We start from the raw sequence: 16,352 nt of genomic DNA on the forward strand, positions 1-16,352 counted from the left end.
TTGCTCAATATTGCCTCCCATCCTGGACTGAATTCATATGTGTTTTGTTTTATACTCTGCTCAGTATTTCATTATCTAGACTAAAATATAGTCTGAAAACTCAGTTTATACACATGCTAGTCTCCTGCTAACCATATGTAAAACAAGAATCTCCCTTTTTAACTATAGATATGGTATACATTTTGATAGGATCTCTTTTCTCTCTTTGTGTTGCTTATCTCGGAGTGGGGCAGGAGGGAGAATAATCAATATACAACTAACTTACTACTAACAATATTACTATTGTTTTTTGCCATTTTGCTTATTTTCTGTTTTCTGCTTTTCTCTTTCCTTGTATTTTTTTCCCCTAATACTTTCAACTCTTCACTGAGGGCAAGAATTATCTCATTCTATGGGCCAGATTTTGGTTCACCCATAGATTTTCACAAAAATAATCCTACAGGTATAGGATGAAGTGAAATTATGTTCCTATCCTGGCCACACTACATCTCATAAAGGTGTAGAATTGAAAGAACAAGCTGTTCTCTATAAAGTACAGAACTTGTTGTCTCTGAGCATGATGCAGTCCCAGGAGAGGGTCCACTGCTCTAGGCAAAACTTTTTCTAGTATTTCTTCATACTCATACTCATCGCCCTATACATTTGTACAGAAAAATGGGGCCTGGAATCTGGTTTGGGACCTTTGGGCAGCATTACAAGTCAATATAAATATAAGAACCAAAGGGTGGAGTTAGAAGCCTTTTGCAGATTTAGCTTGTAAGTCTTGCCAATACCAGGTGGAACTACAATGTAGTTCCCTGAAATAGTTTTTAGTGGAACCACAGATGGAGGAGAGCCTTTCTAGCAGTAACAGTACAGGGTCAACAGATATGTTGGCAGACAAAGGGTTACCTGACAGGGCTATGAATACTGAATTCTGAACATCATGGTATTTGGAACCCAAATGTCACAGACTTTGGAGAGAACATTTATTGTTGACGTAGGTAGTGCCTGGACATCAGGGAGCCAAACATCATAATTCATAATATAAACATGCCATGGCAGTGAGTTTGGACAAAAGCAAAATAAATGATGTAGCTGGTATAGTTCTCGCAATGACACCTGCCTTGTCTATTAATCCTGAGATAACCCCTGTCTGGAAGTTCAACTTATTTTAAGTGGTAATTTTTATGATATTTAAAATATCCGACATATTAAAAGTTCATTTAAGAAAGAGAGGTAATTAAGGGACAGGTGGTAGGTGAATTGGGACAATGGAACTTGTTCATCATGAGTATAAGTACTAAGCCTCTGAGGTTCAGTTCAAAAATAGTTTTAGAACATAATTCTTAACCTCCCAGAGCTAAGCTCTTGGCAACTACAGCAAGGATTTGTGTTCTGTAGGCAATAGTGTTATTTGTTCTATATGCCTCTATTAAAAAATAGTCTGTTTCTCCTACTGATTATTAACAAAAATGAAAAAGGCAGCATAAAGTGTTGTATGCAAAATCCTCATGAAGCCTATACACTACAGTCCCAAAGCTGTGTGGGAGGTATGTGCACTAATCCTATTAAGTTAAGAAGATTTTCATGTATGCCTCCTGCAGACTACTTGGAAAGTGCACTCTATATGGCTTTTCTGTTCCAAGAAGACTGTTCTCTTGCTTCTGCGGAAGGATGTTAGAAGAAAAAGTCTTGTTGCAGGTGTATTACACTATAATATCAAATGTAGTTACAGTCGCATGGGTATATGATGAATAATGCCACTTTGATATTTTATATACTATGAATAATAACATTTTGCTACTACTTGTGGCTTCTGTCATTTGTTTAGAGGAGGACATCTCTGGCCTTCATGTAGATATATACTGAGGGTACAAAAACAGCATTTCCCCACCTTTCCTCACCTACCCCTAACTCATCTTCCATATTCTATGAATGTGCCAGGGACAATCACAGCCCCTGCGACCAATGGGGCCACTTACGTAGTATGTTCCTGGGAATACCCCAAGGGAATGAGGTTGTTGTGACATCTCCATTATCTGTTGATGCTGGGCTGTAGAGGTAGGAGGGTGAACTAGCAATAATGTACAGATTTCTCTTGATTTACATGGGTTCTTTATATGCAAATTTACTCTTATGCAATGAGCATATTTAGACCCATAATTTGTTATATGTGAGGTAAATTCGCTCTTATACAATCAGCATAGATGCCTCCCTCCCCTGACCAAGCAGGTACATCTATGGGGGGAGGGGAAAGGGCCGTGGCCCCACTTGCCCCACCTGCAGTAGCCCCAGTAGCGGCTGGTGCCAGCTGCCTGCAGCTGCTGGGCTGCACCATGTTCTGCCTGTCACCCTGTGCCTGGGCTCACCCCAGCTCCTGGGCTGCACTGTGCCGTGGTACAGGCAGCTGGTGTCAGCTGCTTTTGGGGCAGCTCCAGCATGGGCTGGTGTGAGTGCAGACAAAAGGAGCCCTGGGCAGTATGGGGTGCGGTGGCTCCAGGAGCAGCTGGCACTAGCTGCTTGTAGCCACTGGGCTGCACCGTGCTCCACCTGTCTCCACTCACCTTAGCTCCTGAGCTGCACTGTGCCCTGGTGCAGGCAGCTGGTGTCGGCTGCTCCTGGGGCCTCTCCAGCACAGGCTGGGGTGAGTGTGGACAAGCGGAGCTGCAGGTGGTGCAGGGCATGACACTCACCCAAACCCTGGCTACAGTGGCCCTGGGAGTGGCTAGCGCTAGCTGCCTGCAGCTGCTGGGCTGCACCATGCTCTGCCTGTCCCCCCATGCCTGGGCTCCATCTGTCCCCATTCACCTCTGCTCCTGGGCTGCGCCGTGCCCTGGTGGGGGCAGCTGGCATTGGCTGCTCCTGGGGCTGCTGCAGCAGGAGTTGGGATGAGTGGAGACGGGCAGAGCCCTGGGGGTTTCGGGGCATGGTGCAGTCCAGCAGCTACAGGCAGCTGCTGTTGGCTGTTCCCGGGGCTGCTGCAGCAGGGACTGGGGTAATTGTTGGGGCACCTGGGGCTCCACTTGTCCGCACTCACCCCAGCCCATGCTGGAGTGGCCCTGGGAGTAGCCGACACCAGCTGCCTGCACCAGGGCACAGCACAGCCCAGAAGCAGAGGTGAGTGGGGAAAGGTGGAGCCCAGGCACGGGGGAGAAGTGGAGCAGTGCAGCTGGGGCTAGGGTGAGCGCCGCTCTGTTCCCTCTGCTTTGCTGCCTTGTTCAGCCCTGGGAGTGGCACCCCTGTCCCTTACCTAGTCCCAGCCTCCTTCCCTCCCTCACTACCATGGGAAACTATCCCTATTTGTTACATTGTAAAGTGGGTTCACTTTATGCAAATTCCATTTATGCGCCCTTCTCTGGGAACGTATGTACCGCATAACTCGAGGGGAAACCTGTAACCAGTTCCCTTTCTGCCTGCTCAGAGGGAGTGAACAAGTCAGTGGCTGATGTCAGAGAAGAGGAAGAAAAAGAAAACAAGTGGAGAAAGCTCGGAGAGAGAAGTATACTGAACACAGAGTTTGCACTTTGGGGAGGAAAACTGCAGCAGGAAGAAAGCAAATTGGGCAATTTCTGTGGGAAAACAACTGAGGAAAATGGAAGCATTGGTTTGTAGAGAACTTTGCTCAGGATGAAAAGTGACTGCTAATAATAGTCATGCAGAATATTGCCTTTTTTCATCTGAATTTTTAGCTCTAACTGTTAACACTAATATAGGGTCTTCAACACCCAATTCTGCAGCCTCTGAAGTGAGGCCTTGCCACTCATTGTCTTACATGGGAGCAGGAGCAGTCTGTGCCCCTCTTCAGCTAAAAAAAAAAAAAAAAAGAATCCATAGGCAAGACTGAGGCTAGGTACAGACAGTCAAAAAGCCTGAGGCTGAATTGATTCAGTCTTTGCAGGTTAGTTTAAACTACACAGATTAAATTGAAACAGAGGTGATCAGACATTTTTCTTTGATTCTGGCAATGCAGTCACATGCCTGCAGTGGCTCAGGTCAGAAGCCGGGGGGCACTACAGCACAGTTCTCTGGCTGTGTGTTTACTTCCTCTTCCTGCTGCCCCCGAGATCTCAGATTTGCGGTCCAGAATTACCACAGCAGAACTCTGCAGGGTTGTTTATCACTTCCTCTTCCTGCTTCCAGATATCTCTGGGATTTGTAGTCCTCAGTTGTAGCCAGCAATAAGTTTGAGCAGGGGAAGGGGTGTTTAACCGCCCTCCCTAGCCTCAGTCCCTAGCTGGGGTTTGTCTGGGGGCAGTCCACCTCCTGTAGATTGGGCTGTATCCTCAGCTGGGCTTGCCTCTCTTTCTCTCTTCCCGCCCCCTTCCAGCTAGGGAGCAGAGGGATACGGTCAGCCCTGCTCTTGGAAGCTGACATCCCAGCCCAAGGCTGCAAAATGCTGGGATGCTGCAGGGCTTTGATTTAACTTGAACCAGGAAAGGGTCTGGGACAGCAGCTTTATAAACCAGTTTGACCCAAAGCAGTTAAGTCTGATACTACGTTCAACCAGGTTTATCTTAAACCAGCTTTCAGCCATTTTGAAACTGGTTTATGTGCACTGATCTTCTGTTTTGTTACAGGTTTAAAGCAGTTTCTGATCACTTAAGCTGATTTATGTGTAACTTCTGTCCCTAGCCTGAGTGCCTAGAGATTAAAGGCCTGTGTCCTGCTGACAGTCACACAGGTTGATAAAGGTTACTATGCAAGCCATTCCTTTAAGTGTGTATCTGGGCAGGGCACATACTTTAATGGGGGTGCTTGCATAGGAAATTCACTTGTGTGTCAGGATCTGAAGGAATGCAATATCAGAATTGGGCCCACAGACCCAACTTCTTTTTTTCCCTCTATAATAGAAATCATTTAGCTGCTATGGATGTCCTTAGACTATGGCTTTGAGAAATTGGTCATGCTCTTTTTTAAGTTAAGTATTAATCAAGAAATGGTAAATACTAATAGACAATGCTCTCCACTAGAGGTTGGCAACCTACAGCATAAGGGCTGACTCAGCCTGTGGTGACATGGGATTGGGAGGTATGGAGCTGCACTGAGCCACCCATCCCCTGCTTAGCACCCTCCTCTGAAGCTTTCCTTGCTGCTCTCTCTTGGGGCAGGAAAAAGGGGTCAGAGCTTTGTGGCCAGTGACAGGGGGGACAGGTTGCAAGGTCTGACCTGTGATAGCAAAAGATTGCCAGCCCCTACATAGTTAACATTGTGCTCCAGAGCAGTCTCCTCAAGAATGTTGTTCTGCTCTGCATGGGTTGCTCCTTAAAATAGAAGCAGCCAGGCTGAGTCCATGCAGTACCTTAAGCAGGTAACTTAGCACTGCTCTGTGATATTTGCCTGTTGACAGCACTGCATAGGCAGCTGCCCTGCTTCTAGTACAGGAAGCAGCTTGCCCAGAGTAATGCAGTGTGTTGCAGGACACCATTGTAGAGTAAGGTGAATTGGCATGTAGACCATGTTAATCTAGTCACCTTTACGGAAACTAAAAACATGTCAATTTGTTATGGCACAACATGAAAATAAACTGAACTGTAAAGGAGGCTTGGCAAAAATCAGTTACAGTTGCTTTCTCACAAACCATATTTACTGTTAGAAGTGGAAACTTTTTCAATGTAATGTTTTTACAGAAAGACTAAAAGCAGTTGTGATGATAATTTATCAAAAAAAAAATTACTGTTAGCAGTTACTTCTTTCCCTTAAGCATTTGTAAATTATTGCACATGGCTCAGTCAATTAAAGCTTTGCTTTTCACGGTAAGCAGTGTTGCTATGGAAATTATATAGCCTGGGAATAAGTGGTAACTGCAAGTCAGGTTTTTGAGAAACAGTTAAAGAATAAAAAGACCTTTTTGGGGAGGAGGTGATAAATTGGCTGCTTCCGTAGCTTCAGGAGGCTGCAACTTGGCTATAAAAAATCATTACTAGCTGAGACCTGGCATAAAAGAGATTCTGTCTCCTAGCCAACTTCAAACAAGCCCAATAGTTTTGTAAATGGGGAAGGGAGAGGTAGTTTATTGGTTTTAGGCAGTTTTGTATTCTAGTATAAAACAAAATGATTATTTGATTGGAAGTCAAATTATGGCAACATTACTATTTAAATATTATTCAATGACTCTGTGAAAACTGCAGTAAAGAAAATCTAAGATGATGAGTATTCATGATTAAAAATTAACTACTGCTCCAGCAGTAGAAACAGAGATTCTTAAAAAAAATAATATTGCTACATAGAAAAATGCAAATGACAAGAGTATGAAAATTAGTACTTGCCAAAATATAAATTCACTCAGAATTGCTGTGTTCCATCACATAGTATTTACATTAGGAAATACAAATAATATGTTGTAGTTGGCATCAGCCTTGGTTTGAATGTACTCTGTGTCCATAAGCTAGGAATACTTTAAACTTTTCTGTGGTGCATTTTTAAGTTCTATCCAAGCTCACTTGGCCTGCTGAGAAGGGGTGGAAGTCAGTAAGGGTGGGGTTTCCCAGAGCATTGTGCATTAGTGTCAAAGCAAGGGGAGTCAGGCCAATGGTGTGTTACTATTTACACGTCACCTATAACGTTCATCTTGTGGCTACCCTACTTATGCCAAAAGGATATGGTAGTGGAATGTCCAACACTGTCAGTATTTCCGCTTCCTACCTCACATGCTGGGCCCAGCAGAAAGCATTTTCTGCATCATGCTCAGCCTCTTTCTCTTGCACTGCAGCATCAGTGTTTCCCAGCTAGAATGTCCCCAGATATGTCCACCTGCTCCTGCTGGCATGCTTGAAACCAGGAAATATATGATGTTCCAGGGATGTCTCCAATGGCTGTTATAGAGACTTTAGTTTCCAGTATGCTTGAGAAATTGATGGGAGGTATAGGTGACTGGAGCATCTGCAGTGGCTTGCTTCTGGATTTGGAGCATGCCAGTGTCAGCGAGGAGACAAGGAATGCTCAAGGGCATTCCAGCTAGGATATGATTCTCTTGCAGTTCAGACGTGTTTGGACCATGTTGGAATTTGCTAATTGAGCTCCCTTGGAGGCATCCTGTTCTTTTGGTAGTGACCCACCCAGCAGCAAGGCAAGCAGCTGTCAGTACATCTGGTCTACTCATTCTGACATCATCAGCTTTTCTCATCCGTCTTGATTGCCAGTTCTACTTAGCCATGCTGCTTTCACTTGTCATTATGATCATTCTTTTTCTGTATTTTTAAATCTTTTCTACCTTGCTTACCTCATCTTGGCACACAGAAGTGGAGGTGTATGTTTTGGGGAGGGGAGAGAAGAAAGGGCAGCTACAATTAGAAGTCTTAACTAAAAGAACAACCCCAGGACATAATTACTTTCCACTAATTAGTAGAAACTCACTATTTTTTATATCGTTTCACTCAAGATAATTATAGTCAATGCCTTGTATAAATGGCTGCATCATTTCCTGTTTATCAAAAGTTCCACCTAAATTTATTTGTATCATGTAATGCTCTAAAAATGGCTATTTTTAGTGGTCAGCTTCTCAGTCTTTCTGCTTACTGTTATGTTTTCCTTATTCATGTCTCACAAGCGTGAATTGCATGGATTTTCTGCAAATCCATCATTAACATACCTGAATGCAGGCAGCCTGAGTAAGTACACATCTGAAGACTTTCTTTTACACTAATTTGGGTTTGGCTAACTAACTACTCATTTGGATCTGCAACATAACTTATGGCTAGCACTTGCATATTTCAGTTTTTCAGATTTCATAGTTTTACAGAGCTTTGAATATCTGGTCCAAAGAATCCATATTGATTTTTCATTAGTGCAGCATGTGACTTGCTAGGAAAAAAATATTTTCTAAAAAACTGATTCATACTTCATTAGTAATACAAAGATGATGCATTCCAACTAGTCAACTAATTATAATAACAGAAAGAGGGGTTGTGGTATACATTGTTACTTTTGAATCCTACAACTACATTTAGTTTTATAACTTGCACTTTAAAGAAAGTTTCTGTTTTGCATTAGACATCCACTGTCTGGTAATGAGAATATGACGTGCTGGCGGAATGACAAAGCAGCGATCTGACGGGATAATGTTGAGACAGTTATCATGAATAGCTTTTCCTGAAATTTCCTATTATTTAAAGATTTGCAAATTGAATGTACTGTGAAAGTGTTCCTACCTATATTCCATTAACCAGAACCTCCCACTATGATGGGAAATATGAATCCAAGATGAGTAACATGGGGGGAAGAAACCCCTTGTCTTAGATTTAAGGTATGAGGTTGCAGGGGGACAGGAAGCTACAGGCAGGAGCTAGAGCCACAGCTGCTGCCTACCTCCTCTCCTGAAAGCTTCTGCCCTTGGCTTGGCTTAGGCTGCCTGGCCCACTCTGGCTCTAGCAGGCTCCATTACTGCTGCAGCCCAGGACATAAAACATATGCTTCCCTGTGGGCTGGGGGGTGGGGGGGTGCAGAGGCTGTTGAAGGGGTGGGGGAAGTGGGACCTAAGTGTGAGAGGTGGCAGGAGAGAAATTATGTCAGCAGGAAGTGGTTGGGGTGGACAGGCAGCTGGAGGCAAGGTGTTATGCGACAAGAGGCAGGGGTCAAGCCCCACTACCTGCCCCCATACTATTTTCCCTACTTCCTTTCCACCCCACTGTCTTCTCTTACGCTGCCTGTCCCCCTACTGCCTCCTCATCTTCTGCCCTCTACTGCTTGTCCCCATGCTACCTGCTCCACTACCTGGCCTCCCATCACTGCTTTCCCTACTACAGTGGTGGTGGTGGTAGTGAGGGAGAGGGGGTTAAGATGACCCTCCAGTAATTATATTCTATGTTGATAATTAGATTCTAAATATGGAAAATTTATAATTATTTGGGGGGGGGGGTCATCTTAAATTCAGGGTCATCTTCTATTAACCAGAATCAAGTAATTTTGGATGGTTACGTAATGTTAAAGTATACCTAAGAGGACATTATGCCATCTGCACTATTGTTGTTGGCTGTCATGAATGAACACCAGCTATTTGGCAAGGAGTGCTAGTTACATATCTCTTAGAAGAATGGAATAAATAAAGAAGTCTACAAGCATCATATTTGAATGGAGACATAGGGGAAATAAATATTCAGTATATGCAGGATACTCCTATCTCACTCAACCTGTCACAATGAATAGATTCCTGAAGGTTTCCAAGTAAATCATAACGTTATAAAATAATAAATTCATCTTGCATCAACATTCACTAAAAGTAGAAATAAAGGGATAATGAGAAGTCTAAAGAGAACACGTTCTGGTCACTTTGAAACAATACTGATTACTACATGTTTTTACTGAAGAGCTATATGTACAGCCTGGGGTGCCCTGAGATCCTTTCAGGGTGCTGGGAGATGCCAGCAATAGAAGAATTGATCTTTTTTCAGTAGTCAAAAAATAAGTGAAAACTGAAGCTGGCATTTTCTATGGGGTGCCTCAAGTCTAGAAAGGGATGGCTTGAATCTCACAAGGTTGACAGCCACTGGTATATAGTGATTGAAGATGACAGATTAAAATTTAAAAGAAATTATAGTAATTGGAAGTCAGAGATCAAAATGACTACAGGCTACAGCATGGAAAATTCTGTAGTTTTGTACAAATCTGACTGGGTAATGTAAAAACAAAGGAAGAGGAGTTGAAGTATAGGTTGATACAGGTTTATTCTCCTTCAATTTTTCTTTTGAAAACAAAACTACAGAATGCCTATCATAAACTTCTAACAGGCTGAGGATTGTGAAGATAGAAATATACTCAGCCTTTGAAGTTTTTCATGTAGATCAGGATTTTTTGGGCCATTTTGTGAACAAGATTCTTATGCACCATTTATGTCCATACAAAAACGTTACAGATGAAATTGAATCCAAAATGTGAATCAGCCAAAAGCCTGAATGTACAATGACTCTTATAAACAGGCCAAATCCAAACATCAGACTCTGGTGTTTAGTTTTAGAAATGGATTTAAGCACCCAGGTTTGGGAGTTGTAGTGTTTTGATGCCATGCAATATTTTAATATATTTTTAGGGATTTATCTTCTTGTAGGCATTACTCTGAACACAAGAATGATTCTAATCAGAGAAGAAATTTAGTAGTGAATGTGATATTATGCATCACCACTAGATGGCGTTATTATAGTTAGTCTTAGCTAAGTTCTGTAACTGAATGTATAGACTGATAGTTCTTGGAAAAAAGTGCTAGGTGTTAGTTGTGGTGTAGGGTTTTCTAGAGGTTGTACATATCCATAGCACAATGAAATTCCCAATCTGAATTTTTGATTGAATTGCATTTTAGGTATGCAGAGCTCCTGCCTATGTTACAAACCCATGAAAATGAAACAAACATAAATATATAAAAATTGTATCATATCTAAATATTTATTCTGGGTATCATTGAATATGTTTGGAAGTCTTATACCAGAGTCTTAGTAACACTTATGTACATTTAAATCGTGCTTGTAGTGTTAAGGTGTGTTAATGGGAAAGTAAAGGAACTTGCTTCAGATGAGAATAACTTCAAATCCAAGGTCTGGTTCAGGATCTCCTATACATCTCCTATATATTGTATCAACTTATTCTAAGACATTGTTCACAGGATTGTTCACTGTTAGTTTATCAAACTGACAGTGAACAACTGACTTCAAACATGTGACTGGGCTTACCTAGTTACTGGGATTGCAACTAATTTACCAGTGCAAAAAGTATATTTAAAAATAGAATATGAGATTTGATATTTAAATGTGATTTCTCTCTTTCTCTTAGAGAGAGGATCTGCTGCAAGTCCTGCTTTAAGGGAAAGTTTTAATTAATTGCTGCTTCTATTAATTGTCTGTAGGTGCATCTACATATGCAATTAGTGCAGCTGAATAAACTCTGGCACAGCTCGTATGAGAGTTTATTAATCCTGGGCGTAGCATTTACACGTGTGCCTGGGCCCCCAGTATGTTGAGCTGGGGTGGTGCATCCCTGGCTGGCATGGGGGTCAGCCTGCCAGCCTGGAGCTGCTTCACCCTGGCTAAGTATGCTGTGGAGGGCTGGCTGGGGCATGAGGAAAGCAGCCCCTGCACTGTAGCACCCTTGTTTCCCAGCCAGCCCTGGTCACTGTCTATATGTGTGTTGCAGTGCACTAAATAACTCTGTCAAGGAGTAGTACTTGTGTTGGGTTGTACTATCCCACAGCAGAGTTAATTAGTTACTCTAGCCTAGTAGTGTTGCATATGTGGAAGGTGATGCTTTACTGCAGAGTTTATTAGTCAACTCCACAGTAAAGTGCACATGTAGATGCCCTACGTTAGTAGCAGACAGCTATTGGTAGCTCATAGTGAGCTAGATGCTGTGGAAACAAAGAGTTTATAATCTAAAGGGAAATAGACATGTAAGGGGGCAGGAAGTCAGAAAAGTTCAAGGGGACGACTAGCTTTGTGGAAGTATTTTGTCTTAGAGATGACAAAATGTGTCATTTTGATTTTTTTTAATTTAAAAAAGAGATAATGCTGGGGGCAAGAAAGAAAAAAGTTGAAGAATAAATAACCTGAAAATTAAACAAAACACTTCACTTTGAGTTGATTCAAAATTAAGTTTTTTGGTGTTCATCAACTATTAAAAAACATTGCGTTTTGGCTTGACCCAGACCAATTTTTTTTTTTTTTTTTTTTGCAGTATATTTTTTATTTTGTCTATCAAGCTACTTAAGCCCTGAAGGGTGAGGATTATTTTCTCCTGTTAAAACTTGTTTCCACTGAGTGTCATATTCCTGGATATTATTTTTATTCAGTTGTATAATCTTGAAGATTTTGACATCAACAGCTTCCTGTGGCAATGTTTTGCAGATTAATTTTGTGTTGAGTGGAAAAAAGATTCTTGGTTTTGGATTTGCTACTTTCAGTTTTATTGAATGGCCTACTGTTTGTCTGTTATGAGGATACCGATATCTCTTTTCTAGCCTATTGATTATTTTATATAAGCTTTTATCTTGTTCTCTCATATGCATCTTATTTTTAAAGTAGACAGTCTCCAATCTTTTCACTCTCTTCATATAAAAGTATTTCCATGCCCTCCTTTGATATCCTTGACAAGGAGTGACCGGTGCTGCACATAGCATTGTGCTTGTGGCTGCACTTTGACGCTATCATATTCTAGATTCGATTGCCGTACCAACTTTTTGTAACTACAGCTGTGCTTTGGGTCGAGGACGTCAGTGATGCTGAACCCCCTTTCTTGAATTTAAATGTTTAATTTAGAACATGCTAAGATGAGATGAAGGTTTTTCTCTCCTCCAAAGTGAATTACTTTGAATTTATCAATAATAAATTTCATCAGTTGTCATGTTGCCTATTTATTGGCTTTATCTTTCCAATTCACAGCTTTCTCTAGATTTGATTATGTTAAATAACTTTGGGCAAACTTTCCTTACCTTAGTGCTCATCTGCCTTTCCAAAATATACACAAACAAATTAAACATCACCAAGCCTAATGAAGAACACTGAAGTGCTTTCCTGCTAATTGCTTGCCATGATGAAAATCAGTCATTTATTTATAGTCTTTTTTTTTTTTCTATTCTTTGGCCAGTTTCTGACAAAGCTTCAGTAAGCCTTTGAAGTCTTTGAATAAACCCAGATAATGTAACTTCTTTATATCATGCTCTGCCTATTCTGTGACTATCATTCATTGTTTGATTTCCATACATAATAATGCAAAACTCGCTTGTCACTTCAGACATTGTTACAACACTTAATGTCAACAACTTAAGTGATCTCTTTTAAGTAAATGGTAAATCTACTACTTAATGTCATAATTATCAAATACTTTTCCAAGCTCCAATAAGTTAGCAGACCATTATTTGTAAAACAATTTGCCATTTTGAAGGAATATATATAAAGATAAACAAAGTGGAAAAATTGTATTTGTAAGAGTCTTATCAGGCACTATTAGCTCAGTGTCTCAATTTAAGGTATTTCCAGGACCTGTGTGTAGCTTGCCTAAGGCTTTAGCTTCATTTATGTGATTTATCTCAGTTAAACTGTATAGGGTGCACATAGTAGCATTTCTAGGATGTGCTTGTAAAAAATCTTGGATGAAACAAAAAAAAATAAATAAAAGATTCCAATAGTAGGTAAAATGCACAGATGACATGATGGCGTGTTATTAATAAGGTCATGATTAGGTTAAGTAAGCTTACATTACATAAGCTCATAAAAAGCATAAATTGTAGGTATAGATTCTAGTACCTCTAAATTCAGAGCAGTGACACCACCTTTTAAGAAGCAATTGGAACACAAGTGTGACCGCCAGGTCTTGAGTAACCAGTCACGTGCTGCCTTGGCTCGCTCACTGAGGGATGTATGCCTTGCAGCCTCCCGCAAAATGCCGAGCTGATGTTCCCTCCATGGGAAGTCTTCTTCTATCTTTCCTGCCACGACTTCACTGTTTCCCAGTGGGGGGGAATGACTACCCTGGGATCTTTTATGGGACGGGTAGCCCGGTGGTCACCAGTAGGGCTCTGCCACCCCTACACCCCATCCTCATGCCACCTCGATGAGTTGTCCCATCTTCATGACCATGTACCTCTTCTTCCACTACTGTGGAGCCTCCTGATTTCTCTCCTGCCCGGGATACCAGCTTCTGAGGCTGATTTGCTTATTCCATCCTGGGTTATGTACATTCATCAGTCTTGCTCGTGGTTCATAGATTCATAGATTCATAGATGTTAGGGTTGGAAGGGACCTCAATAGATCATCGAGTCCGACCCCCTGCATAGGCAGGAAAGAGTGCTGGGTCTAGATGACCCCAGCTAGATGGTTATCTAACCTCCTCTTGAAGACCCCCAGGGCAGGGGAGAGCACCACCTCCCTTGGGAGCCCGTTCCAGACCTTGGCCACTCGAACTGTGAAGAAGTTCCTCCTAATGTCCAATCTAAATCTGCTCTCTGCTAGCTTGTGGCCATTATTTCTTGTAACAGCCAGGGGTGCCTTGGTGAATAAATCCTCACCAATTCCCTTCTGTGCCCCCGTGATGAACTTATAGGCAGCCACAAGGTCATCTCTCAACCTTCTCTTGCGGAGGCTGAAAAGGTCCAGTTTCTCTAGCCTCTCGTCGTAGGGGTTGGTCTGCAGGCCCTTAACCATATGAGTGGCCCTTCTCTGGACCCTCTCCAGGTTATCCGCATCCCTCTTGAATTGCGGCGCCCAGAATTGCATGCAGTACTCCAACTGCGGTCTGACCAGCGCCCGATAGAGGGGAAGTATCACCTCCTTGGACCTATTCATCATGCATCTGCTGATGCACGATAAAGTGCCATTGGCTTTTCTGATGGCTTCATCACACTGCCAACTCATGTTCATCTTGGAGTCCACTAGGACTCCAAGATCCCTTTCCACTTCCGTGCCACCCAGCAGGTCACTCCCTAGGCAGTAGGTGTGCTGGACATTTTTCCTCCCTAGGTGCAGCACTTTGCATTTCTCCTTGTTGAACTGCATCCTGTTGTTTTCTGCCCACTTGTCCAACCTGCCCAGGTCTGCTTGCAACTGTTCCCTGCCCTCCGGCGTGTCCACTTCTCCCCATAGCTTTGTGTCATCTGCAAGCTTGGACAGAGTACATTTCACTCCCTCATCCAAGTCGCTGATGAAGACATTAAAGAGTATCGGTCCAAGGACCGAGCCCTGCGAGACCCCACTGCCCACACCCTTCCAGGTTGAAGCCGACCCATCCACCATGACTCTCTGGGTGCGACCCTCCAGCCAATTCGCCACCCACCGGACTGTGTAGTCATCCAAGTCACAGTCTCTTAACTTGTTCACCAGTATGGGGTGGGATACCGTATCGAAGGCCTTCCTGAAGTCTAAGTATACAACATCCACCCCTCCTCCTGTGTCCAGGCATTTCGTAACCTGGTCATAAAAAGAGACTAGATTGGTCAGGCACGATCTGCCTGCCACGAACCCGTGCTGGTTTCCCCTCAGCATAATTTGTCCTGCTGGGCTCTCGCAGATGAGAGCCTTGATAATTTTTTCAAAGACTTTGCCAAGGATGGAGGTGAGACTGACTGGCTTATAGTTGCCCAGGTCCTCCTTCCGCCCCTTCTTGAAAATGGGGACCACATTGGCCCTTTTCCAGTCCTCCAGGACTTGGCCCGTGCACCATGAGCGTTCAAATATTCCCGCCAGTGTGGGTGCACCTTCCCCACGTCCCGCCATCTCTAAGCCATGGGAAAAGTTGCCTGTTACTCCTTCCAGTCCAGCCTAACTCCTGGAAGGCCTCCCTGAAGCCCACATTTTCCAGCAGACCCTCAGGATCTCCTTATGACACCCACTGTGACCTGGTTCCTCTCCCTGCCCAACCAGTTTTGTGTGTCTATAGTGCGTTAATGTCCCTGCCAAGGACCAGGCACCCACAAGGGTTCAGAGTGCTGAAATCCACCAACTCTGGGTCCTTCACAGGGGTGTACACATTCAGAAGGTTCAGGACTAGCTCCTGCACTTGGACCCAGAGGAGCAGCAGGCAGCCCAGCACCACCTCAACATCCTGGAGAACCTTTGGCTGCAGGCCTCGAGAGAACAGGGTGGCCACCCTGCAAGAGGTGGCCATGAGGTGACAAAAAAAAGACCCCGTTTCCCCACTTCAGCTGCTAATTAGACTCATCAGCTGGAGTCATCAGGGTCCGTATTCACCTAGGAGGAGCTTTTCCCTGAGACCCTATGGACTCCACCACGTCTCTCTTATTCTTGTGCAGCCTCCTACCCCTCAACCCCTTCGCACAGGGAAACTCAAAAGAAACACAAAAAGAAAAACACAAAACGACTCCCTTCCCAGGTCTCTTGTGTCAGACCCTGGGTGCCGAGCCCTCTGCGGTCTGGCTGGGAGCTGATCTGCTGCTCAGGTCCTCCCTTCCCTTCCTTCCCCTGCCTCTATAAGCCCTGGGCTATCCTGCTCCTCTCCCTTCCAGAGCGTCCCTATCTGGGTGCCTCGCCATTCCCTGTCGAGTATCTGGCTGTCTCCCACACTCGGGGTCAATGCCTGGATTCTCTGTGGTCCTTCTGTTTGCTTCTGTTGGGGCTCTCTCACCGGGTAGAGCTCCTCCTCCTCCCTCTGGCCCCCAATACTCCCACCTGCGGTGGTGATGACCCTTGCGTGTCCTCCACTGTTTCCCCTGCAGCTGATGCCCTTGCGGGCTGGTGGAGCTGCTTCCTGCTTCCCTCTGGTGCTGGTCCCGGCCACTGTTGCTGCAGCTGGCATCAGGAGCCTCCTCTGGCTCCTTGCTCACTGCTCCCTCTTTCCAGTGGGAATTCCGGAGTGGGCCTGGCGTCCCCATACTCCCCATGCCTGTCGTCTCCTCCCCTCTTCCTCATCCATCAGCCCACTTTATTGCTGCTGGACGGTGA

The sequence above is a fragment of the Alligator mississippiensis genome, chromosome 3, assembly GCF_030867095.1.
Source record: "Alligator mississippiensis isolate rAllMis1 chromosome 3, rAllMis1, whole genome shotgun sequence".
Lineage (NCBI taxonomy): Eukaryota > Metazoa > Chordata > Crocodylia > Alligatoridae > Alligator > Alligator mississippiensis.